Source organism: Equus przewalskii, chromosome 3 (assembly GCF_037783145.1).
Source record: "Equus przewalskii isolate Varuska chromosome 3, EquPr2, whole genome shotgun sequence".
Classification (NCBI taxonomy): Eukaryota; Metazoa; Chordata; class Mammalia; order Perissodactyla; family Equidae; genus Equus; species Equus przewalskii.
The window spans coordinates 76,816,066-76,843,343 of NC_091833.1; the positions used below are offsets into that span (position 1 = coordinate 76,816,066).

The 27,278-nt window shown below is 39.0% G+C and overlaps 1 long non-coding RNA gene across 1 annotated transcript; it reads left to right on the forward strand.

The window, feature by feature from the left end:
* The first annotated feature begins 1,764 nt into the window (after positions 1-1,764).
* On the forward strand, positions 1,765-27,278 carry LOC103565163 (uncharacterized). The gene is made up of 5 exons (XR_548230.2): positions 1,765-3,435; positions 4,412-4,476; positions 7,623-7,697; positions 19,220-19,382; positions 26,197-27,278. It is a non-coding gene; the product is annotated as an uncharacterized lncRNA (long non-coding RNA).

Genomic DNA, 27,278 nt, shown 5'->3' on the forward strand with positions numbered 1-27,278 from the left:
CAATTTGTAGCCAAATCAGACAGACGTTGTAGGTATCCTGGGGACCTACTACTTCAGTGGCATATGAGGTAGGGTGGGAGCAGTCTTGCAGGACTGAGCCCCTAACCTGTGGGATCTAACACTATCTCCAGATAGATAGCGTCAGAATTGAGTTAATTTGCAGGACACCCAGGTGGTGTCACAGAAAATTGTTCCATGTGGGGAAAACCCTGCATACATTTGGTGACCACAAGTAAAGTGTTTTGTGTATGTAGTAAAAGAGAAGCACGGAAGAGAGACACAGGAGGAGAACCACAGGTTTTTCCAATTCACTGTTTCTCTCTTAGGCCCTTCACACTTGAGAGGCTTCCAGAAGACAATGTAACTCTTCATAAATCTTTACACTTGTTACTCTTTTTTTTCTCCAAGAAAATATAAAAAGGCAACCTCCTTTTACATTTGCATTTTCTCTCAGCTGTGCATATTGCCATCGACATGCCATATATTTCTGGCATAATTCCATTTTGAGACCTTTCTAGTGGAACGAACCTGTAAAAACTGCAGTAGACCAGTTCATTACGTGGCTTGTTGCTTGATAGCATTCTAAGCACTAAAAAAATAACTAAAGCGTATTTAAGTTCGTTTCACAAGAAATTTAAAACAAAAGGGACTAGTTGTTAAGTTGCTCCACCAAAACGGCAATAACTTACAAATCAGCCTGGTAAGAGAATTTCCAGGGCCCTTTGAGCCATCAGCCAAAGGAGAGACGTTAGCTTTCACCGCCCAGGTCCCTAAAGTTCTGCTTATGGCTTTTCTCCCCTGTCCTTTCAGTTTTCTCCATGACAGCCCAGATGCAAGTCACACGCTTTCCTGGTAAGTGCGTTTGACTCGGGGCGGGGTTCGCGGTCCAGGTCCTACTTTGGCTGGAGGGGGGAATCCACGCCGAGCGCAGCCCTAGGGTGTGTCCTAGATCCAGACCTGGGGCGCCTGGCGGGGTCGAGCGACAGGAAAGCAGCGTCTGCGTACATTACAGCGCTTCTCAAACTTGCACCCAAGGGCACCTCCCTGCCGGTGGCCACCCTGAGGGTCTCCCTCATCCCCGCTAAGTTTAGAGTCATGTATTATTTTAAGAACGAATGTAAACGTTACATCAACCTCCACAGCTTATCTTGATTAGTTTCAACATAAAAATAGAAGCTCAAATTCCCCCACCTCCACGCACTCATTTTCCGTTCCGGCTGCACAGCTAGGCTTGCGCCCCGCTCCCCATCCCGCGCTCACTGCGAGGGGAACTGCGGGGAAGTCTCCCGTCTCCAGCAATCCAGAGTAGAGAAAACCGGAGGCTCCTTCAGACCGAGAGGCGGGGCCAGAGGCGTGTCCTCCCGGGACCCCGCCCTCCCTCCCGCCAACTCCGGGGAGGTAGTGGCGCCCGCGAAGTCTCCGGGAGGGCGGCTCCGGGCGGATGGCATGCTGGCCCACGTCCGCGAACTGAGCCTGTGGATGGCAAGGTGACAGCCGCCCAGGTGGCGCCCGCAGCGGCCAGGCCGCGTCCCCCACGGCGCCTACCCTTGGGGCGCTGGTTCCGAAAACGAGCCGGACCTCGGGGCTCCTGAACCAGCCTTGCAGCGAAGCCCGCCCCCTCCTCGAATTTGCAGGCATTCCTTTGGGAGGAAAATCGCTGCCTTCCCTCTCCTGGGAGCCGTGTCTAGTCGCCGCTGACCCATCCTACCTTCTTTAGACAGCTATGAGTAAGAGATGTCGATTTGGTGTCCAGAACTAGGAGACACAACCCGAAGAAGAGTCTACGTTTTCTGTATTTGCCTCTGGAGAATGCAAGAATCAGAGGATTGGCCCCTGGGACTTGGATTTTTAACTGTCGCTCCAAGTATGGGGTGTAACTTTTTGGGAATTCTGTTGATTGAGGAAGCTTAGGTGAGAGTATAGCCTGCCAACAGCTCACAGCTGCACTTTCTCTCAAGAATTGCCATTGCTGATGGAAGCTGCCCCGCCGGGAAACGCCCGGGAGGTTACACCCAAAGGCTGTTAGGTGTGGCCTGCAGCTGACGGATGGCTGCTATGAGGGTACCTCCCTGCCTTAAAGGGGAACACGCTGCAGTGTCGTTCATGCCCTACAGCTATGTGTGCGATCAGGCTGGAGTGGACTGCAGCTGGACCCTCATCAAGATGCCTTGCTTCTTCCCTTTCCCTTTCCTCATCCCTCACTTCCTTAGGGTTTTCACCTAAGAGCCTCAAATCGCTTGCACAAGAATGCTCAACTCAGGCTCTGCTTCCGTGAAACCCACCCTGACACAGCTACTCTGCTGTACTGGGTTGTGAAGTATTCAGGGTTTTGTTCTTTACTCACCAGAGAGATTTCTTTTGATGGAAAGATAGACAACCCACTGGTTTCAAATATATATCAGATGACATTCTCTTCTGATTAACACAATGAAATATATTAGGGAAGCTATGCTGATAAATTACTGCTTTATTTGTGTAAAGGCAATGATAGCATGGCGTCCCTAAGATGGTGTTTGGCCAAGAAAACTCTCTTCCTACCAGGGATGCAGATAACCAGAGTGGGTGATAGATAAGTATTTGATCATTGATTTCTTGATTGATGAAACTGGTTATGAGAAGGAAGCATATTAATACTGTTTTTAACAGCTTTATGGAGGTATAATTGACATGGTGGAAGGGTACAGTTAAATAAGTTGATATATATGTATATGTGATGTATATATATCATCTAAACCATCACCACAATCAAGATAATGAAAATATCCATCACTCCCGAAAGTTTCCTCAGCCCTTTCTAACCCATCCTGGCCCCTAGCAACTACTGATCTGCTTTTTGTTATAGTAACATAAGATTGAAAAAGACCTTAGAGATCATGAGCTTCAGTCACCAAGTAGTTGAGTATTCCTGAGCACAAGGCACGTGGGGATCTCTGTGGGATAACAGCAGGATGGAAGTTGAAGTAACTGAGGCCAGGCTGCCCTCTACTTATGGGAAAGGAGGTGGGTACAAAGCTGGACTCTGACGACAACTTCAGCATCCAAGGCACAGATTCCATAGTGTGTGGCAAATTCAGATGAGGTTCAGGCAAACTTGGGGATTGGGGCAGTCCAGGATTTTGTTACAGGTTAAAGGAGGCCCGAGGGAATGATGTCAGCCTTGAGATGCACAACCAAAATAAAAACATACAAATGAAACTCACACCAAATCCCAGAACTCCAAGGCTGGCCCTGGAAAGGGAATCTCCTGGTGATTTCTATCCTTCAAGCGCACTATCCCCTTGGTTCTCTTCTTGGTCACTGTTGACTATGGGAGACCCACCTTCCCATTTTAACCCTTTGGCTCAAGTTTGCTACCTTGCAGTCCAGCTCAGGCGTGGTTAGAATGTTCTGAGGCCCTGCTGTTGGTTCCGGCAAAAGCAACAGAGAGAGAACACGGTGAGAACCATAGTTTTAGATAACCTGGCATCTAAAACATAGTTTTCCCATCTTTGATTTATGGTCCTCCTCAGCTTCTATACTGTCTCCCATGCCTGGAAATCTCCTTCAGTGACTCCTCGAAGTCCAGGGCAAACCCAGTTCACAGCTCCTCTCTCCTCTCACTTCTTTGCTCCTTTCTGGAGAATTCTTAGGGCACAGCAATTGATGGTTAGCTTCGTAATCTAGCCCTTGATCTCAGTGGTCTACATCTCAGTGGCCCACACCATCACTGTCCAGTAGAAATATAATGCAAGCCACAAATGTGAGCCATATATAATTAAAACATTGCTAGTAGCTGTATTAAAAAAAGGGGGGAGGGAGAAACAGGTGAAATAATTTTTAATAATATATTTTCAACCTAGGATCTCCAAAATATCATTTCAACAAGTAATCTATATAAAAATAATTAATGAGATATTTTACATTCTGTTTTACGTTGTCTTCAAAATCCAGTGGATATTTTGCACTTACAGTGCATCTCAATTTGTACTAGCTGTATTTACATACAGTGCAAATCTAGATATAGCATTATGGTCTGGATCCAAAATTAACTAAGTGTTCTGGAGGGGAAGAGGTGAAGATTGTGAGTTTTATTTTGGACACACTGAGTTTGGGGTACTAGAAAGCATTCCTGTGGACAACGACAACAGGCTTTTGGAAATACAATTCTAGAGCAGCAAGACGGAGCACCTTTCCCCTTCCTTTGTCAGAGGTATATATAACCGCCTCCACAGGAAGTTGCCAATTTCACCTTGTGTTATGAATCCATACCTTTGAGTTTTTCCCCAGATCCTAACTTAACCTGTTATGTTAACCTGTTTATGTTCTCCTTCAGATTTATCTCCACGTTAGTTTGTTTTCTTGCACTTTTTCTCTATCAAGTAAGTACTCGTCATATATATTTTTCCATATATTTATATCATGTCCCCTTCAGGTACATTGAAAAGAGTCGAGCAGAAGAATGGGCGTTATTTCACTTGAACATGAAGAATCAGTCAGGTAATGAACTGTTACTCAGTATGAGCAATTATTCTAAATATAACTTGGTTAGTATTTTTTATCTGCATTTTACTTAATAGCTTTTTAGTTTTAAGAATAGCAAAGTCTGTAATATCTTAAAAATTCCTTTTAAGTTATAAAAGCGATGAATAATAATGATGTTACCTTGTAAAAGTTTTTTAAAAAAAGGGGTGACAATACTCAGTGCTTCAAGGATATGGGGAAATGGACATTTTCATCCACTGATAGTGTGTTCCTACAGGGATTTTGGAGGGCAGTTTGACAATATGTATTAAAATTCAAAATGTGTATACCTTTTTCTCTCCAATTCCAGTTTTAGAAATTTACCCCATGAGAATAATTGGATAAGTGCACAAATTTGTGTGTGCAAGCATATTGATCCTATTATCGTTTATAATTTCTAAAAAAGGAAACAACTTACATTCCAACAACTGTTTTTTGAGTGCCTAGCTCTGCTGGGCACTGTAGTAGGTATGGGGCAACAGGAATAATCAGATGTAGATGGTCCCTGCCCTTGTATAGCTTAGGCTTTAGGAAAGAAGACAGTCAACTGAACATTCATTGAGTGTGGTGTTAATGGTATAGACTGTGGTTGAAGCACGTATGAGGGGAGCTGAACCCAGACTTGTGGAGGCAGTGAAGACTTCTTGGAGGAAGTGATGTCTAAACTGGGTGCTGGGGGGTAACTGGATTAAATGTATTATGATATATCATGTAATGCACTATGATGCGGCTATTAAAATTGATGATTTTCATGTGAAAGGAAGTAAACAGTATATCATTGAGGAAAAAAATCAGGCCACCAAACAGAATAGTGTAATTTTATTTTTGTAAAATTGTATGTTTTACACGTGTACATATATGTCTGTATATATGTATATATATGTTTGTCAATATATATTCATATACACACATAGAGAAACAGAGAGAGAGATGGAGAGAGAAAGATCTAGAATGCATCAAGATTAAATATAAATATAAATATAAAAGGGATTATGTTGGTAGAATTTCAATAGATTTTCACTTTTAAATGTAAATGTATTATTTTCATAATCAGAAAAAATTGATGTAGCTTTTTTCATTTGAAATAAAATTAAAAAGTACAGGTGAAGTGTAGGAAATTTGGAAATTATAGAAAAGTTATAAAAAAGGAAATAAAAATGACTAAAAATTCTATCCCTGAGATAACAGATGATCAATTATAACTTTTTGGTGTATTTCCCTCCATTCTTTATATACATATGAGTGTGTTAGCTGTTTTCATAATCATATGTGTTTTGTAGACTGGTTTGAAATTTTAATATATTTAATATTAAAAATAATCTGAGGGGCTGGTCTGGTGGCGTAGTGGTTAAGTTCATGCATTCTGCTTTGGCGGCCCAAGGTTCATGGGTTTGGATCCCGGGCATGTACCTACGTACTGCTCATCAAGCCATGCTGTGGCAGTGTCCCACATACAAAATAGAGGAAGACTGGCACAGATGTTAGCTCAGGGTCAATCTTCCTCACCAAAAAAAAGGAAAGAAAGAAAGAAAGAAAGAAAAAAGATTTATTTTTCATGTATATATTTTATCTATCACAGAGTAAAACAATTCTAAAAATTACTGTTTATTATGTTAACAGAGTTAAATTCCTTTATATATATGGGGGAATATATTGACTTCAAATAAAATAATCCATTTTCATCTTTTTCTTTTCATTTGGTACAATTAAATTATTATATGTTAATCATATCAATAATAACTTTTTGTTGCTGGCATTCGTTTGAGTAGATTACAGGGTTAAACTGGGTAAAAGTTCGTTTTTCATGAGCTCATGTGAAGACTGTTGCTAGATTCCACTAGAATAGTGCCAGCGTTAATTTGCTTCACACTCTACAGTGTAGTTCCCAGTGTAGGCAGGAGGTATAGAGGAGCAAAGTTCCTTGACTTAAGGGGTGTGTGTTGCATCATCTCTGCTATATTGCTTTGGTAGACTATAGTAGTGCTATCATTCATTTCTTTTTAAACATTTTATTTTTTTCCTTTTTCTCCCCAAAGCCCCCTGGTACATAATTGTATATTCTTCGTTGTGGGTCCTTCTAGTTGTGGCATGTGGGACGCTGCCTCAGCGTGGTTTGATGAGCAGTGCCATGTCCGCGCCCAGGATTTGAACCAACGAAACACTGGGCCGCCTGCAGTGGAGCCACGGGGCCAGCCCCTCATTCATTTCTTTTTAAAAATAGCTACTAAACCACAGAAGAATTAAGTCAGCATATTCCCTGTGTGTTACTCATAGGCATGTTAAATAGACAGGAGAGTTTCTTCCTTACATAGGAAGCCAAAAAATGTAAACTGCTTTCATGGGTTAATACAGGTAAAATGCTTGGAGTAGTGCCTGATACCTACTAAATACTCAATAAGTCATTATTATTATTACTATTAATAAGAGCAAGCAAGTTATCAGAACAAGTCTAGGAGTGTCTTGGATGTCTATTCAGATTCTCATCATCAGGTGTGGGATGGGAAGACTAAATTGATATCATGATACAGGATGAAGGTCATACTTTTTCATACTGATGCTTAAAGCCTGGAATAAAAAGTTAAAGAAAGACACTGTATTGAGATGAATAAACTCAACTGAACTGAGTTGTATTTCCCCTTATAGCGCGGCCCTCAGTCAGTAACACTGTTTCAAACTGAATTCCCTAGAGAAAAAGGAAACAACTACTGTTGATACTCTTGTATAGGTTCATGGAGTCTCTTTGGTGAATGGGATCTGTATTCAACTGAGTTGACGTGAGGTTAAACTACATTCACGGGATGACTCATACTTATAACTTAAGAAATAGCATTTCATCATGCAAACAACTCTGAATTTGCTATAATGGTCCTGTTGTCTTAGTTATAATCAAACTTGTCCATCTATAACATGACCAGTGAATCCCATACTTGGAGCTTCAATTGTTTTGTACATCTTTCTTAAAGTTATTTCAACAAAGCTTATGTGCAAAGTTCAAAGTCAATATTACATAAATGTAACACTCTGCATTCCCCAGGCTATCAATCCTTTCCAAATTTTTAGAAGAAATTGTATCCATGGAGACAGGTAGGATGCATTCAATGTAAATATATTTTGTTTTACAGAGCAAAGATTTTGAAAATCTGGAAACATTGTTGTTCATTCACCCTAAGCAAAGAAGCAAAGAAAATCTCAGAAAGGTAAAGAAATAAAAAAAAGGTTTTTTCTGAAATAGGATTATTCCAATGTTATCAATTATGCTTCTCTTCTATCATTTTAAGCAAGTACAAGTTAACACTATAAAAACATCATGTCAGGACCGGCCCTTGTGGCCTAATGGTTATCTTCAGCACACTCTGCTTTGGCAACCTGGGTTCAGTTCCTGAGTGCAGACCTACACCACTCGTCTGTCAGTGGCCATGCTGTGGCAGTGGCTCACACACAAAAAGAGGAAGATTGGCAGTGGCTGTTAGCTCAGGGTGAATCTTCCTCAGCAAAAAACCCCTCAAAAACACAATTTAAAAACCCCATCATGTCAAATTATTCTTCTTCTATTTCTACTCTCCTAATCTTTGTCTTAATTTTAGGGTTTTGAAAACAAAATGGGATTAAATAAAGATGTTTGGAATATTTATGTTTTCTTTTGGTCTAGTAAAGCACTTCTTTCATTTATTTTATACATTGAATAAAGAAATATTAATCATTAAGTTCCTACTATGTGTTATATTTGAGAAATATATTAGAGATAAATCATTGATTTTGAATAGAAATCTATTTAAGCCTATTAAAATGTTTTCTGTAATTTTAATTTACTAATATTTGAACAATCTTTAGTGATCCATTATGTAGATATGGATTTCTGTCCCTAAGGGATTAGATGAAACTTCTCTGCTTCTATTAAAATTTTAATATACTTAGGTAAATTGGATTTGCATTTGTTTTTTTTGGCCTCTAAAGAATGTTTTGTAAACCAGCTATAAAGTAAAAAGAGGTATTGATTTTTAAACATTTTAAGATATAAAGCATTTCAGAGTATCCTAAAAAATAAAGTGCTGTATTACAAGTATTCATCATCTTTGGCATCAGATGTTTCTAAAAGTCAATGTTTTCTGTGCTTATAACATTGCCTTGAGTCGACCCACACCATTTTAGTCTAGGAGCATTCAATGCTAGTATATATTGTTGCCATGTAAGTTCTTGTTACTATGAGCTGAAATTCTTGTGTGGGTACAGACAGTACTCAACGATGAATTTACAACTTGGAAAAAGTAGTGTAAATAAACATAATTTAAGTTAAATTTATCTTTCTCATGGAATCTATTTTAAATAGAGAATTGTGTTCCTGAAGGTGTAAAACTAGACACTATATTTACTCAACTCTTTATGAATCATAGGCATACTATGAAGTATACAGCTTTCTTGAGGATGCATGAAGCAATCAAGATGGCATTAGATTACCAAGAACTTGTAATTTATAGGCAGAGATCACCAAATAGGGTTTTCCAGGATAGGAAGAAGTGCTGGGAGGTGGCGGGGTGAGAATTCTGATGGCTTTCAGAGTCAAGAGCTGAGGGCAGGGGATCTTGTGTAGTAGCACACTGGATCCTAATCATTCCTGCCCCATGGACCCCAAATTTTGAAAGGTCTTTCGCTCCTAACAAAAGTCATTCATTAATAGTGAATTTATCTCTTTGCTTTTTATTTTTATTTTTATTTTTTTTCTTTTTTTTAAAGATTGGCACCTGGGCTAACAACTGTTGCCAATCTTTTTTGGGTTTTTTTCTGCTTTTATCTCCCCCAACCCCCCCCCCCCCCCCCGTACACAGTTGTATATCTTAGTAGCACGTCCTTCTAGCTGTGGGATGTGCAACGCCGCCTCAACGTGGCCTCGACGTGGCCTGACGATCAGTGCCGTGTCCGCGCCCAGGATTCGAACCAACGAAACACTGGGCCGCCTACAGGGGAGCGTGCGAACTTAACCACTCGGCCCGGGGGCCAGCCCCGACCTTGACGCTTTTGAAGACTACTGGTTAGATGTTTTATAGAAAGTCCTACAGGTTGGGTTTGTCTTTTTTCTCATGATCAGACTGAAGTTATGGATTTTGGATACATGACATTAATATGTCTTCTTACTGGTGATAGCCTCGATCACTTGCTTAAAGTAGTATCAGTCAAGATTCTACCATGTCCCCTCTCCACACTCTGTCCTTTGGAAGGGAGTTACTAAGGCCAGCCCACTGGAGTTATTAAGTCGGTGCAGTCCAGGGGAATTAAGGTCCATCTCCTGGAGGGAGGAATATTTAAGAAATTGAAGACATGTGAACACCACCACAGTTATTAATAAATATTTGATTGGAGATATGTTGAGGCTGTGGGAATACTTTGTTTTTCTCTTGCGAGTTTCACTCACTGATTTTGGCATTCACCAGTGGAACTTCCCTGCAGCAATTATGACTGTGGTACTCTACTGGTGCTGTTCTGTTTCTTCATTCTTTCTCCATTTACAATTCTTCTGTTAGAAAGAATTGCCTCATTTGTTCATTCATTCAGTTCTATGTTTATATCAGTATGGTCTCGTGGGTATTTATTGACTTGTGGATATTTATTTTATTCTTTGAGTTATAATTCTTTAGTATCATTATTTTCTTGTATTACTCAAATTATTCCAACTCTGGCCATTGGAAACTCTTAAGGGTTGGCTCCTGTGTCCTTTTGACAGACTCACATCTTTTTGTTTATTTATTTAAAGTTTTATTTTTAGATTTTTTAGCACTAACTTACTTCCTGGCACTGTAAGATGCTCCAGGTTTATCTTGTATTTTTCACGCCCTAGCCCGAGAACCAGCCATTTCTTTAAGAAGCATAGTTCCTTTTATTGGAGAATGATATTTAGAAACCAAAACCTGGCCTCTAGGTGTTCTTGTTACAACTGGAGAGTCATTACTGCTAGACCCTCTCAGTGCATAAAGCTAGCAAATGTTTGTATACTAACCCGTATATCTATATTCATTTCTCTCTATATGCATTTGTATATATATTAAAATAAACATTAGTTTATATGAATATCTCCAACTCCAGTCCATTACCAGAGGATTTATTCTAGTATTCCCCCTCTGCTTATTTGTAACTTCTTTCTCCCACAGATACAAACCTGGCTGCCGATATCTATAATATATTGACTTATTTCCTCAACTCTAGGATATATGTAAAGTAGTTTCAGAGTTGCTAACCCGGACCCCTGTGAGATACATATTCCCCAAACTAGAATATAGTGCTTTGTGTTTAGTCTTTTGTCTTTAACCTTAGAGCATCAAAACTTTGTTATACAAAGTTATGTGTCCATGAAATCATTGGCAAGGTCAATGTCATGCAGCTTTTCCCCTGTTTTCTTTTAGGAGTTTTACAGTTTCAATTCTTACATTTAAGTCTTTCGGCCACTTTAAGTTGATTTTTGTTTATGGTGTAAGATGAGGATCCAATTTTGTTTTTTTGCATGTGGATGTTCAGTTTTTCCAACACCATTTGTTAGGAGACTATCCTTTCCCCATTGTGTATTTGTGGCACTCTGTTGAAGATCAGTTGACTGTACTTGCTGGATTTATTTCTGAGCTCTCTGTTCCATTGGTCTATATGTATGTCTTTATGCCAGTACCATACTGTTTTAATTACTGTAACTTCATAAAATATTTTGAAATCAGAAAGTATGATGCCTCCAGCTTTGTTCTTGTTTTTCAAGATTGTTTTGGTGATTCAGGGTCCTTTGTTGTTCCCTATGAATTTTAGAATTGGTTTTTCTGTTTCTGTAAAAAATGCTATTGAGATTTTGATAGAGATGACATTGACTCTGAAGATCACTTTGGGTAGTATGGATATTTTAATAATATTAAGTCGTCCAATCCATGAACACAAGATGTCTTTCTGTTTGTTTGTATCTTCTTTAATTTCTTTCATCAATGTTTTGTAGTTTTCAGTGTACAGATCTTTTACCTCCTTCGTTAAATTTATTTGTCAGTATTTTATTCTTTTTGATACTATTGTGAATGGGTTGTATTCCATCATTCCATTGATCTTGGCAATTATTTTATGGCTATGAGACCAAAAGCACAAGCAACAAAAGCAAAAAGACAAGTGGAACTACATCAAACTACAAAGCTTCTGCACATCAAAGGAAACAACAGAATGAATGAAAAGGCAGCCTATGGAACGGGAGATAATGTTTGCAAACCATTTATCTGATAAAGGATTAATATCCAAAATATATAAGAAACTGCTACAATTCAATAGCAAGAAAACAAAAAACAACCCAAATAACTTGATTAAAAAATGGGCAAAGGGGGCCGGCCCTGTGGCTGAGTGGTTAAGTTCACGTGCTCTGCTTCAGTGGCCCAGGGTTTCACTGGTTCAGATCCTGGGCATGGACATGGCACTGCTCATCAGGCCACGTTGAGGTGGCTTCCCACATGCCACAACTAGAGGGACCCACAACTAAAATATACAACTATGTACTGGGGAGATTCAAGGAGAAAAAGCAGAAAAAAAAAATTGGGCAAGGAACTGAATAGACATTTCTCCAAAGAAGACATACAAATGACCAACAGGTATTTGAAAAGATGCTTAAAGTCTCTAATGATCAGGGATATGCAAATCAAAATCACAATAAGCTATCACCTCACACCTGTTAGGATGGGTATTATCAAAAAATCAAAGGAAAACAAGCGTTGGCAAGGATGTGGAGAAATTTGAACCCTTGTACACTGTTGATAGGAATGTAAAATGTGGAACCACTATGGAAAACAATATGGAAGTTCCTCAAAAAATTAAAAATAGAGCTACCATATGATCCAACAATCTCACTTCTGGTATTTTTCCAAAGAATTGAATCGCGATCTTGAAAAGATATTAGCACTCTCATGTTCATTACAGCATTATTAACAATAGCCAAGAATTGGGAACAACTTAATTGTCCACTGATGGATGAATGGATAAAGAAGTTGTGGTATATCTGTACAATGGAATATCATTCAGCCTAAAAAAGAATGATGTTCTGATACAAGTGACAACATGGATGAACTTTGAGGACATTGTGCTAAATGAAATAAGCCAGTTAGAAAATGACAAATACTACGTGATTCCACTTATATGAGGTATCTGAAGTAGTCAAACTGATAGAAGCAGAGAGTAGAATAGTGGTTGCCAGGGATTGGGGGAGGTGGGATGGGGAGTTATTACTTAATGGTCAGAATTTCTACAAAGGGTGACAGGAAACGGTGGTGATGGCTGCACAACAGTGTGAATATAATTAATGCCACTGAATTCATTAAATCATTAAACGTGCTTAAAATGGCATAATTTTTTAAAAAAGATATGATGGTAACATGTAGAAGCTGTTACTCAAGATTTTAAGCACCCTAAAATTTCAGGTTTTTAAATCTAGTAGCCATTGCAGAAAACTGTTACCCAGGTCAGAAAATGATGCCTTTCAGTTATTCAGGTATTCTTATCAATAGTAAATTAAGTCTGTACATCATAAACACCCAATTTCAAAGAATTAAAATAAAATATTAACACAAAACTATGCTCATTTAGAAATTAAGTGAAATTTTAATTCTTTAGTAATGAAAGTTGAAATTTAAGGATAATCCTTATGAGTATCCTTCAACAGGTGAATGGATAAACAAAAAGGATACATCCATACAATGAAATACAACTCAACAATAAAAAGGGACAAACTGTTCATTCATACAAGACATGGATGATCTCAAATGCATTTTGGTAAACCAGACACAAATGGTAACATATTGTATAATTCCATATATGATATTGTGGAAGACAAATCTATAGGGAAAGAAAATAGATTAGTGGTTGCCTGGAATTGGAAGTCAAGGAAGGGGTTATCTAGAAGTGGGTTGCTGGGTCATATGATAATTCATAGCCTTTTGAGTAACTGCCAAACCATTTTCCACAGCAGCTGCACCATTTTACCTTCCCACCAGCAATGTCCAAGGGTTCCAATTTCTTCATATCCTCACCAACGCTTATTTTCCTTTTTTAAAAAAGTTATTATTATAGCCATGCTAGTAGGTGTGAAGTGATAATCTTGGTGGTTTTGATTTGCATTTCCCAAATGACTAAGGACATTAAGCATGTTTTCCTGTACTTATTGGCCATTTGTATATGTTCTTTGGAGAAATATCTATTCACACCATTGCCCGTTTTTCAATTGGCTTGTTTGTCTTTTTGTTACTGAGTTGTAGGAGTTCTTTACATGTTCTAGATATTAAAACCTTGTCAGATACATGATTTGCAAATATTTTCTCCTGTTCTATAGATTAGCTTTTCGCTTTCTTGATAATGTCCTTTGATGCAAAAAGTTTTAAATTTTGATGAAGTCCAGTTTATTTTTTCTTTTGCTGCTTTTGTGTTATATGTAAGGATCCATTACCAAATCCAAGGTCATGAAGTTTTACCCCTATGTTTTCTGGTTTGATATTTTTAGGTCTTCTCTTTAGATCATTGATCCATTTTGAGTTAATCTTTGTATATGGTATGAGGTAGGGGTTATGAGTATATTGGTGTTTTTAGACCTTTTGAAAATGCAAACATTTTAAAGATTTAAGCATTTTAAACATTTAAAGTGGCGACATCTGTTTCTTCTCAATGATAGCAGGCAGATGCAATATTAATGCATATTAAAACATAATACTTTGGAAAAGGAAAAAAAGGCATGTTTGAACTTCTCATCTCTAATGTCTTCCAATGAAGAACTCCTGGACATCATCACATTTTATTTTCCTGGTCCTTGCTCTGTCCTGACTGTTTTGCTGGGCAAGCTAGGTTCTGAAAGATTCCTTACCAACTTCTTCACAGAAGTGGGGCCCTAACACCACGGAACTTCATGAATCCTGGGAAGACAATATCCTTGCTGTAATGTCGTCTCCTTCCCTTCCATAGGTTAAGTTTTGCTCTATTGGAGTCATACCAAATTCTCATGAATCCAATATGGAAGATTTTAATTACCAGCCTCTTCCACATAAAAAATGGCTAGACTTTGGAAAACACATATAATTTACTTTGTTTTTGTTAGTAGAAATATCAAGGGGGTCTGAGTTAACAGCAGAGCATCATAACCATTTTTCTTTAGCATTTTCTAAGCTATTATGTATTTTCTTTCTTCTTTTAAAGATTCAACTATGTCTAAAGAAGAATAGGTCCTTTCGTAGTTTGCTAAATGAAGTACAGCTCCAACTTTGCCAGACCACAATCTATCAAGAGTAAGTGACACGAAAATACTCCATTTGGGTCTTGGCAATCCCCTAAGATTAGCAGTGGCAGTTGGTGAATAGAGTTTAACAAAACTTCAAAGACAAAAGACATGTTGCAAATTAAATATTGACCAAAAGAAATATGTAGTAGTTTGGGTTTTGTGCTTTGAACTCTGTAATGTAGTGATGAATTTTCAAATCAACCTAAAGGAAACTAGAATTGAAAATAGGATAAACACCAAAACTCATTATAAGCAAAATGCCAAAACAATAAAAAGAAAATGACTGGACTACTGTTAACAGTCCACTTATTTTATCTTGAAAGAAGAAAAGCATGAAAAATGGATTAGATAAGGTACTCTGAATTTTATGATAAATGTTGAAGTGACATCTGCAATTTGGGGTTGCCCAAAATCTTTTGAATAAACTCTTCATTTTATAGTTCTCCATAATGTAAACACCACCTTCTCAATGTAGAATACAAACCAAAACAAGACATACCTTTTCTGGTCCCTCCCCCCTTTCTTTTAGGGTATATGTATATATATATAATTTAGATTCTGACAGATGTATCTTCATGACATTTGGTTTGCAATTAATATATGCGGGGGAAAAGGTAGGACATGGGGCATCCATTTTGCTAATGCAGGAATTGGCAAAAATACATGATTCTTTGCTCAGATGTAGTGGCCCCAGTTTCCTGACTGTGGTGGAGACAGTGTAGTTCTGGAAACTGCCCAGCATCTTCACCAGAGTTATTCCTAGAAGTTTGGCTTAGAAACTATTTTTCACTAACCTTTCCAAAGATTCTGTAAGCTATCTAATACCTGTAGCAAACTCTTTCTTTCTTAAACCGAGCAGAGTGGATTCTGTTATCTGCAACCCAGAGCTCTGTTTAATACAAGATTCATTGTGTCTGCGAGTCTTTCTTGGAAAAAGTTAAGTAATGTAGCATTAAGGTGAAGTCTCATTTTAAAAATCATGGATGCAGTCTTGTGCCACATAATGACATTTTGATCAACAACAGACCACATATACAATGGTCGTCCCATAAGATTAGTACCATATAGCCTAGGCGTGTGGTAGGCTAAACCGTCTAGGTTTGTGTAAGTATACTCGATGATGTTTGCACAATGACAAAATCACCTAATGACGCATTTCTCAGAACAGTTTCCTGCCATTAAGCAACACATGGCTGTATTTAGAAATTTTAATGGAGAGTTACTTGCATTAAGCACCAGTTTATTCAATGAAGATTGATACTAATATTTATTCAAATTTACCCTTTTAAATGGAGAATAAAACCAAAAGTGAATCAATGTATCTATAAATAATTAATAATGTTCATAGGCTCCTCTTAGAGTTCAATATACAATATAGATATAGAAGCATATGTATATTTATGTAGACATTTTAATTTCTGAATGTGAAGGTATTAAATCTCTCTTTTTCTATTCCTAACAAAAATACTCTGATTTCTGTATTTGTTAGGTTGGAGCAGTTGTACTATAGGTGTAACAAGAAAAAATTCTTAAGGAAGATGATGATTCCAATCAAACTGTAAATATTCACAAGTACTTCAAGTGCTCTGGTAGTATAAAATTAAATGTTTAAGCATGAGAAACCTATTTAGTATTGGCATTCCTTCACATCACACAAGTAGGCTATTGAAGAATTATTCTGGAGTCACAGTATAATACAAAAGTAGAGTACAGGCCCATGTGAATATTTTATGGCTTACTGTATGAGTGGTATTCTTAAATTTTAATGGATAGTCCTGGAATTCTGGTGTCAATGAGATATAGAGGAGGCTGGTGATCCAATTAGTGTAATGGGCATCTGGCAACCAAATCATGCACTTCAGAACCTGGCTGAGAATGACTGGCCCTCTTCACACTGTCACAGTATAAAGGAGAGAAAACAGGATGTGGAATCCTCCTGCTCTTTCTGTGATACTTTAAATCCAGCTGAGTCTTGAATACCAGACTTTTTCCATGATAGCGCTTGTCATCCATATATTCGTTCTCTGTTCCACATGGCTTCTCCTTTCTTTTCCATCACATACCTATATTGGCCTCATTCTCATGATTCCACGGTGGTCCTATTGACTATTCTCGTATTCTTAGTTCATAGAAACCAACCATTATCTTGAGGATATTTCTGTGATATGACAGTTACTTCAGTAATTTATAAAGTCTACGGAGTTCAAGTGGTAGTTTTTAAAATTGGTGTCTATTAACGTAAACTATGGAAAGTCAGGAGTCATCTCATTTTAATCTTGTGATCCTCTTCCCAAAGGCAGTGAAAGTAGCATTGTAAGAGTTTCCTCCTTGCATTCCTTCCTTTGGAATTAGAACCATAATTCTTTAAATAACCCTATGACCTTATTTTTGACTGCTCTCCATTTGTTTTATTATGCCCCGTGTGTGAGGTGCAGTCTCCCGTGAGCCTCCTGTGCTCCTACATGTCTTGCTGAATGTGCCCACATCCCAGGGCTTTGACTCTTCTTTTTTCTGGGCCGCTTCTCTGATGCAGCAGGCTAGCCCGAGAAGATAATGCACTGCAGATCCCACACTGCACCTGGTCCCCTTCCAGATGACCGGGCTTGCTTACTGCTTGTTATAAAAGCAACAGATGCCCTAAGCTCAAGTTCCTCCCCTGTGACCCACCCCGCTGCCCACGCAGGCTCCACTGGGCCTTCCACGTTGCCCTGTGGGACTCGGGACGGGTGCAACCAGACTGATGCTCCTGTTGCTCCTTTTGCTGCAACTAGTAAAACCCTTTGTCTGACTCAGTAGTCTCATGTCTTTGGTCAGCATCCATGGAACTGTGACAGGCTTACTTGTTAACTTGTATGGTTATTCTGGTGGCAGTTTTCCTGTTGCTAACACTACTTCACATCGTCAAACTTATTGAAATAGGGCAGAGTCCCAATTATTTATAAAATATCTTGCTTTTGAACAATTAAAATCACTGTTATATATTCTGATATATTCTATTCTATGTATTCTGTTACATATTTTTGCCTTAAAACATTTTTATGAAGTATGTAGGTACAAGTTTATTCCCATTTTATAAACGAGGAATTGGAGGTGGAGGTTAAGTGATTTTCTCAAGATCATTTAATTAATTCATAGCACATCAGGTGCTAGAATTCAGGCCTTCTCACTGATAACACAGGTGTGGGGGTATCTTTATATGTAATACTGCCATCTTCTTTCTCACTAACGTTCTTTATAATGACACCTGCCTAATTTGGAATACAGAAATTATAATTGCTATTCTTCCAGGAAGAAAGAACTCTGGGTAATATAATTACTAACTGAGAATTTTAAATTTTCCAGACTTCCCAATATTTCGTAGAACAAATTCTGTTCCAGTCTTCACAAAAATTACTCATATAAGAAAAACAGAATATATAATATTCGCTCTTAGCCTCAAATGTGTTGTTTCCCAAAGTGTAGTCTTTACCAAAATAATCTGGAGAGCCTTTTAAGAATACAGATTCCTGGGGTCGGCGTGGTGGCACAGCGGTTAAGTGCACACGTTCTGCTTCAGTGGCCCAGGGTTCGCTGATTCAGATCCCAGGTGCGGACACGGCACCACTTGACAAGCCATGTTGTGGCAGGCATCCCACATATAAAGTAGAGGAAGATGGGCATAGATGTTAGCTCAGGGCCAGTCTTCCTCAGCAAAAAGAGGAGGATTGGGAGTAGTTAGCTCAGGGCTAATCTTCCTCAAAAAAAAAAAAAAAAGAAAAAAGAATACAGATTCCTGGGCTCCACCCTAGACCTACCAAACCAGAATTTCCAGGGTCTAAAGGAATTTTTAGTTTTTAATCAAATGCTGCAGGTGATTTCTTATGTCTGTTAAAGCTTACCAAGCATTGCTTCCTGGGATTGCTTACTTCTATAAATTAGGGGGGAGGGGCAAACTACCATCCTCTGGCTAAATACCTACAAGTAGCAGATTTACAAAACTGTTCCTGAATATAGTACTTTAAAAAAGTCTTGATAAAAGGAATGAAAATCAACACCAATTTTATGTTTTCCAGAAAGCCAAAAATCTTGCCTTACATTCATGAATTCAGCAGTAGTGGTTCAAAAAATGTCTCTATTTTGTGAAATAGCAGGGTTCATCCAAAGAATTCATCCGTACAGAGACCTTCTATTATGTGGTTCTGCAACACCTCCTTTTGCCTGTTCATAAATCCTCTCAATATATATTCATTGAATGTCTACTTTCTGAGCCAAGCGCCATTCTAGGCACTGATGCTACAGGAGAGGACAAGGTGGCTAGGATCCTTGCCTTCAAGGTCTATACCAGAAGAGGATGATAATTGCTTCTTAACGAAAAGTGAAATTCTTTACAGATAAAGATAACAGAATTTTGTTTGCCACCAATGACTTCAAACTTGCCATTTTGCCAGAAGAAATGTTTTTGATATTCTTTCTCCTTAGATTTGAAGCTGAAAGTATGATTCCAAGACAAGGCCATGTACCACTTGAATGCTACTTGATTCCTGCTGGACATTTTAAAGGTCATGTCAAGTAATACAAGTGTGAACAAAAATACCAACTCTGAAATATTTAAGTGAGTTTGAAGAAGATGACTTCATAGAGGGTAAATATTGTCTAAATTTCTTGATCTCTTATCAACATTTTTTATTTAAAGTTTTTTAAAAAAATTGTGTCTGTCGTTGCATTAAAACAATTTATAGGGGCCAGCCTGGTGGCATAGTGGTTAAGTTTGTGCGCTCTGCTTCAGTGGCCTGGGGTTCGCAGGTTCGGATCCTAGGCACGGATCTATGCACTGCTCATCAAGCCATGCTGTGGTGGGGTCCTACATACAGCATAGAGGAAGACTGGCACAGGTGTTAGCTCAGGGCCAATCTTCCTCACCAGGAAAAAAATAATAATAATTTACATAGTATGCTGAAGTTTTGTCCACAAGTATAAAATATTTCCATAATTGAAATGCTTAGAAAAACATATTTTTCCTTAGCAGTGTACAGCCATCATATAGCCTAATATATAGTTTGTCAATGTACAGGACACATAAGATTCATAAATGGTTGTTATATGAAGGATTGACCAGTTAAATGAGTTAACAAACCATGTAGCTTTGGAGGCAGGGTAGTATTAAAAAATAAGGAAAGTGTACCAAAAAAGTTACTAATTCAAGGAGCTCTTTTTGATTCTTTAAAGAAATTCTATGCTTGCAAAAGCTTCTATGCAAAAGGGATAAGATTTAGGGCAAGAAAGCTTGCTTTATTTCTATATTTAGTTGAGAGCAGATTGGATTCCGAGATCTTCAAATCCAAAAGTCCCTAAGTGTAAAGGTCGTGGGAGGTGAGAACAGTTGGTTGGGGCAGATTTTGGAAATGTCAGCTGAGGTCAGATATGGTATTGGAAACAATGCTGAAGAGTCCAGACTTCGTTCTACAGGCAGTAGAGCTCACTGAGGGTCTTTAAGTAGGAGGGGGATGGATCAGATTAACATTTAGATGGATGACCAGTGTGATGATCTGGGGGGCTGTATTAGCAGAAAAGGACAACATGGAATTGAAGAACATTTGGGAGTCGATGAGCAGACCCTGAACCAAGGCACTGGCCATGGGAATATCAGTTAGAAGATGGATTCAAGATATTTCATTATTGGTAACACATTCAATGAGAAGGGCAAAGGAGAAAGTAACAGATGTATTTGTAACAATTTTCAATAAAATTCAAACCTTATTTTTCCATGGCATTCTCACTGTTAAATTAATTATGAAGCATCGTTGGTGGGCCAAAAATTTCTTGATAGATTGAGCATTAGTCAAGGAGTTGGCCAGCCTGTGACTAGCTGAACGTTCTAGTGCTGGAGGCACTTTGGAAGCGCTCTTAGAACCTTATGACCTTCTGTGGACTCCAAGGTTTTCCTTGGGGTCAGTGACTGCTCGTGGTAGATGGAGCCTCAGATGTCGGCTAAACAAACCCTTTCACTTCGCACCTTAATGAATGGAGAGCCAGGGCAGTTAACTCATGCTGACCAGCTGTTTAGTGGCAGAAATGGGAGTAGCATCCTGAATTTAGTGCTCTGTTCACTCCACTGTGCTGCCTCAGCTGTGTGCAGATCAGAGGTCCATTGGCTTTTCAACTAAAGGGAAGAAACTTGGAGATCATCTGGACTGGTACTTCTCAATCAAAATCTGTATTAGTCAGGCTTCTCCAGAGAACAGAACCAATAGGATATATATATGAGGAGATTTATTATAAGAATTGGCTCACGCTATCATGGAGGCAGAGAAGTCCCGTAATATGCTGTCTGCAATCTGGAGACCCAGGAAAGTCAGTGGTGTAATTCAGACCAAGTCCAAAGGCCTGAGAGCCAGGGGAACCGAAGGTGTAATTCCCAGTCAGAATTCAAAGGCCCAAGAATGGAGGGGTCAATGATGAAAAGCCTGGTCAAAGTCCAAAGGCCCGAGAACCAGGAGTGCCAATGTCTAAGGGCAGGAGAAAGATGGATGTCCCAGCTCAAGCAAAGAGAGATTTTAGTTTTAAAGTCGTGCCATTCTCCCTTCTCTAAGGTAATCCCACCTTGATTCCTTATTGCTACATCTTTTTCAATATTATAGTCGTGAAAATGTGTATAATTTTGTATACGGTTATGCTAACGCTGTCCCCCATCAATGAGCACCATGGATCTAGGTCAGCATCCCCACTCCAAGTTTGCTGTCTTCAAAACAAAGCATGTTTTTCCTAGTAATGCAGTGTTGAATGGCGCTAGGACACAGAATAATGTGATTTGCAGATCATGTTGCTTGTTTTAGCACATGAGATATTCCAGACTAAAGACTCCTTCAAGTGAGGTTCTGTTTTGTTTGGTTTTGGTTTTTTTGTGAGGAAGATTTGCCTTGAGCTAACATCTGTTGCCAATCCTCCTCTTTTTTTTTTCACTTGAGGAAGATTAGCCCTGAGCCAACATCTGTGCCAACCTTCCTCCACTTGGGTGTGGGATGTCTCTACAGCATGGCTGATGAGTGGAGTAAGTCCGTACCCAGGATCCAAACCCATGAACCCAGGCCGCTGAAGTGGAGTGCGTGGAGCTTTTAACCACTTGGCCACAGAACTGGCCCCTGAGGTTCTGCTTTTATACAATAGTTTGTACAAATTAATCCTGTTGGGGCTGATAGATTATATGGAAGTAAAGTCCAGGTCAGCCCTTATTTATTAATTCTATAAGTCTAAGATTTATTTTTTTAAAATAATTTGCTTGGGGCAGGCCCAGTGGCGCAGCAGTTAAGTTTGCACGTTCTGCTTCTCTGCAGCCCGGGGTTTGCCAGTTTGGATCCCGGGTGTGGACATGGCACTGCTTTGCAAGCCACGCTGTGGTAGGCATCCCACAAATAAAGTAGAGGAAGATGGGCATACTTATATTTCCACAGTTTCCAAGAATTTCATTGTAAGAGTGTCAGAGCTAAAATAATTCCAGAAGAGATGCATTTGTTTTTAGGAAATCTGCCTTTTAACTAATGCCAATTGGCCTACTTCTATTCTATGTAAAACAGATGTAAAACTTCTGGTAATAAGTAAAGAAGCAAGTATTTGATGATATTTATTACAATAACTAATGTTTTAAGGAAATCTTTTTGGGACATCTAGATAAATTTCAAAGCCAAAGATATTTAAATTGAGAATGAATACTAATGAATATTAAATATCTATATGTAAATATGTTAGATCTTGTTAAAAAATATATTTTGGATTTTATTTTATTTATTTGAGGAAGATTGGCCCGGAGCTGACATCTGTTGCCAATCTTCCACTATTTGTTTTGTTTTTTTCTCTCCCCAGAGCCCAGTACATAGTTGTATATCCTAGCTGCAAGTCATTCTGGTTCTTTTATGTGGGATGCCGCCACAGCATGGCTTGATGAGCGGTGTGTAGGTCCACACCCAGGATCCAAACTAGCGAACCCCAGGCCACCAAAGCAGAGTGCATGAACTTAACCACTCGGTCACAGGGCCAGCCCCTAAATAATGTTAGATCTTAATGCTTTGTGCTGACGGATCAGTAGCCTTAATTAGATGACAAACTGTCAGAGATGTAGGGGAGGCAAAATTTTCCATCTATCTTTTTAGGGGTTTTTTGTCTGGGCCTGAAAATTAAACTGACATAAAAACGAATTAATAGGAGAAAAGCATACAAATGTATATAAAGTTTATGTGACATGAGAGATCTCATAATGAAATGAAGACCCAAAGAAGTGGCAAAACCTAAATTCTTTTATAGTAGATTGAACAAAGAGAGGCAATTGTGGAAAAGTGACTAATATATATGGGGAGGACAAGGGAAGATAAGAATTATTTTAGCAAGGTCTATTTGTACAGAGTTCTCTCGGCTTTGACTCCCTATTGAAGAATGTTTCTTGTCTCCGGTAGAGGGAGGGCGTCTTTCACATGGGAATTTTTAAAATCTCCTGTTTCCAGAAGAAAAAGGAGATTAGAATGCCCTTATTGCATCTGCTGTTTTTTAAGTGCGTTTAGCTCAAAATAATCCTTATGCCAAAGTGGCATATTTTGGGGCGGTGTATTCTGCCACCCTTCACAGACCATAAGGATTTCCCAAGGATTAAATTAGATAATCCGTGTAAATCTATCAGATCAGTGCCTGGCAGGACAACACTCAGTAAATGGTAGTTATTACTTTTGTTGTTACTAATTATAATAAAAACAAAGAATTACATGCTGTTGATGACAGATACATGCCCTTCAAATTAACTTTTGAAAAAATTGTGACTATAGATGCTGTGTTGTTTAGGAAAACAGCTGGCTGGTTTATTGCTAGGGTTGTAATTTGAAGTTAGAACGCCGGTTCCCAAGGACAGGCTGTGATGCTGCTGAAATTCTTAGTGACGAGGCAGGAGCTATGTGTGATTCTGTTGTTTGGCAATCACTGTGCATTTTGTCAAGTGGAAAGCAGAGTTTTTATTTTCATTATTTTAGGGGAGTGATTTACAAGTGTTTAATAGTTCTTATAGCAGGCTCAGGGGTGTACTAGAATTCCCTTTTTATTTTAAAAATATTTCTGAGATAAATCTTGTGAGACACGTAAAGTTAGTTTCAGGCTGATGGTGATAAAACAGCAGCTGCTCTAAGCTTTGTTTTTTTTTTTATTACTCAAGACAAATGGCTTTCTGAAGCTATTTAGGCCGTGTGTTCCTACTCGGTCTTATAAATCCTGATGTGCCAGGTACTGGAGCGATTACTCCGTTGATCCCTTGGGAAGCCTGAAGTGAAAGCATTGATTGGGCACTTTTGGGCTGAGAGCCCTGTTCAGCTATTTAGCTGGCAGGAAAGTCTTCGTTTTTTCATTAGGGGAAACTAGTGGCAGCCGAGTCTTGCCTAGAGATATTTATTATTATTAGCGTGGTCTTAAGCACTGTCTGCTCACGAGTGCTGTTGGTAAGCCATTCTGGAAGCAAAGGAATGTGCTTGAATCTGTATTTGTTTAGAATCTTAAAAGTGGATATGTCTTTGTCGATGCTTATCGGGTAAAGCTCATGAGATTTTCTGTGTGTTTGCTAGGATAGATCATGCTATGATAGGCTTGTCGAGTTCAGAGTAGAATGTACAGTAATCTGATTAGAAAACGTCATGGGAAATTTGTTGAACGTTTTAGTATTGATGAATATCAGTTTAATAGATGCGTGCTGTGTCCTTCTTTACTGAACCAGTGCTGTAGGAACCTGATGGAGTGTAACAACGATTATGGCCGTCGTAAGTGCCATGTACTCAAGTGTCCTATGAAAAAAGCATCAGAAATACATTGATAGGCAGGATGTGGTTTTCTTTTTAAATATTATATTTGATTTATTATTTATGGGCTAAAAAAGAAAGGTGAGCTCCATTAACCCAGTGACCTTTATTTTTTCCCAAGCAGGATAATTGCATTCTAATGGAAATGTGGGAACAGTAGGTATTGTAAGTACAGCTCCCTGAACAGGTGGGCCTGCCTGGTTTAGCATCTGAAAGCATCCAGTGGGTCTCAGCATAAATTTGTAAGCAACTCAAATGCCTCACTAAAGAAAATAGAAAAATGCTGCCAAAGTGTTAGCATTGGGAAAATCTAATAACGTTCCTGGTTAATCTTATATTTTCTTCAAATGGATTTTTTTAAAGTAATAGTCACTGGTTTCACTCAAGACTGAAATTGGAGCCCAACAGGGTCCCTGTAGTGTATCTCAAAGATTGCACTGATGTGCTCATATTTGTGAGTGCTGTGTGCATCTTGCGTGGAAACCATGAATTGAGCACTCCTACTCTGGCCACTCCTCACACACCGTCTGGTTTTTTTTTGATCTGATCACATCTTCTGGCTCTTAAGGGACTTAATTTTGAGAACTTCCTGGGATCCAGCCAGGAGAAGGATGGAGTCTCAGTTCTGCTTTTGGGTCCGTGATGTTCTGGGGTCACAGAGACTTCAAGGGGGGGAGGTGGTTAGTGATTCTCAAATGCTGGTTCATGCACCATTGATACTCTGTGGCTGATCTTCATCTGTCAGAGGCAACTGAGAAAGATATGGACAGTGTATGTTTTTCACAAAGCTGAATTTATTCAAATTTCTAAAACAAGGTCCTCTATGTTTTAGATTATGCCTTTTCTATTTTTGGGGTGCTTAAGTGTCATTTATTTTGTGAAATGATGTTGATAATCCCAGATAGTTGTTGTTATTCTTGTTTTAATGTTCTTACTTGGCACAAACAAAAAAGAGGTTGCCAGCTGTGTCACATTTCTCACCCCCAAGCTCTTTTTTCTAGCGTAACTGACCTGGGAAATCCCAAATCTGGGAACTGGTGTACTTTGTCAGACCATTTTGTGTTTATGAGGGCTCAGATCTCAGTGTTAGGAAATGCTTTCTCTAAACTTCTGGTTTGCTGTTACTTGTTTTATGTTGTCTATCAAAACAGCCTTGTTTAGACCTTAAGAGCAGGGGCTGTGAACAGGGCAACTGGGATTCAAATTTCAGTGCTGCCACAGTGAGCACTGGGCCACTTATTTAACTTTCAGAGCCTCAGTTTCCATCTGTGTAAACAGCAGCAACGAAGTACCAATTTACAGAGGTGTTGTGACAGTGGAGTTAAGACATATAAAATGCTTATAACAGTGGCTGGCATAGAGACATACACAGTCATACATCGCTTAATGACAGGGATATGTTCTGAAAAATGTGCTGTTAGCCTATTTCATCAAGGTGTGAACATCACAGAGTGTGCTTACACAAATCAAGATGGCATATTCGACTACACACCTAGGCTATATGGGACTAGTCTTATGGGACCACTGTCCCGTCAGGCAGGCTGTTGTTGACCAGAACGCCATATGCTGTGCGTGATTGTATTGGCATACATGAATTTTACAACCAATCATATTTTCTTTTTGTTTTGGTAATAGGACATTTGCATCTGGATCTGCCCATATCTAATCCAAGATTGTCTGGGACCTGATTAAGTGAAATCGTATGGCTGGCCTTGCTTTTTCCCCAGCTGTATTCTCTCTTCTCTCTGACTCCCTCAGCTGTTTATTTTCACCATTGATGATGTGCAGTTTTAAAAACTCCCACTGATATTTGGGATTGGGGTAAGATATAAATAAATTAACTACCTTTAAAAGTCTCATTTCCTGCACCCAGCCTTCGTGTGCCACTTCAGGCCAGATGACTTCACCGTGCTCTGACTTCAGAGCTGCTTTGATTACACAGCTCACTTGACCATCTCTAGACTCCTAGAATATTGGAGCAGGAAATGCAAATGAGGTGGCTGTGGTCACGAGACCCTGTGGGGCCCCTGGGAGCTAGCTGCCAGGAAGAAGCCCAGGATAGAGCTGAGGCCTAGTGGGAGAGGATTAGAGGAACTGACGCAGCTGTCATTCATAGTGTCAAACACAACTATTTACTGAATACTTTTTTTAAAAAAAACCCAGATTTGTGCTAAGTATTTTACTTGCAGTATCTCATTTAACTCTCACAATAATCTATTAGCTGCTATTCTTATTCCCCTTTCACAGACTGAAGGGAGAAAGCTAAGAGATGTTAAATGAGTTGTTCCAGGGCCCGAGGCTAATAAGCAGTAGCATTGATGCTCCCACTCAGAGTACCTGACTCGAGAGCTTCTCCTCTTGACCACTGTGGTTTCCTGTCTGTTAAGTTATTCCCAGGAAGTGATGCAATGAAAGGTCTAGGCCTGCCATAAAGTTCCAGAAGATTGCGCTGGCAAGCTTGGAGGGAGAGATGTGAAACTTCCTGACTTCCAGGATAATAAAAAACGCCTCTTTCTTCCTTTGTGCCAAGATTTACTGTCCATCCTATAATGTGCCACCAGAGCACTTGTACAAAGCCAGCTTTGTGGCCTGACTCAGTGTCTTAATCACAGACTTGTGCACCTGTGTTTACTGTCTGGTTGAATTGTGGTTGGAAGTGTGTGCTTACTATTGTATAAACTTCAAATTTTCCATAATAAAAGATGCAGTTGGAAAAA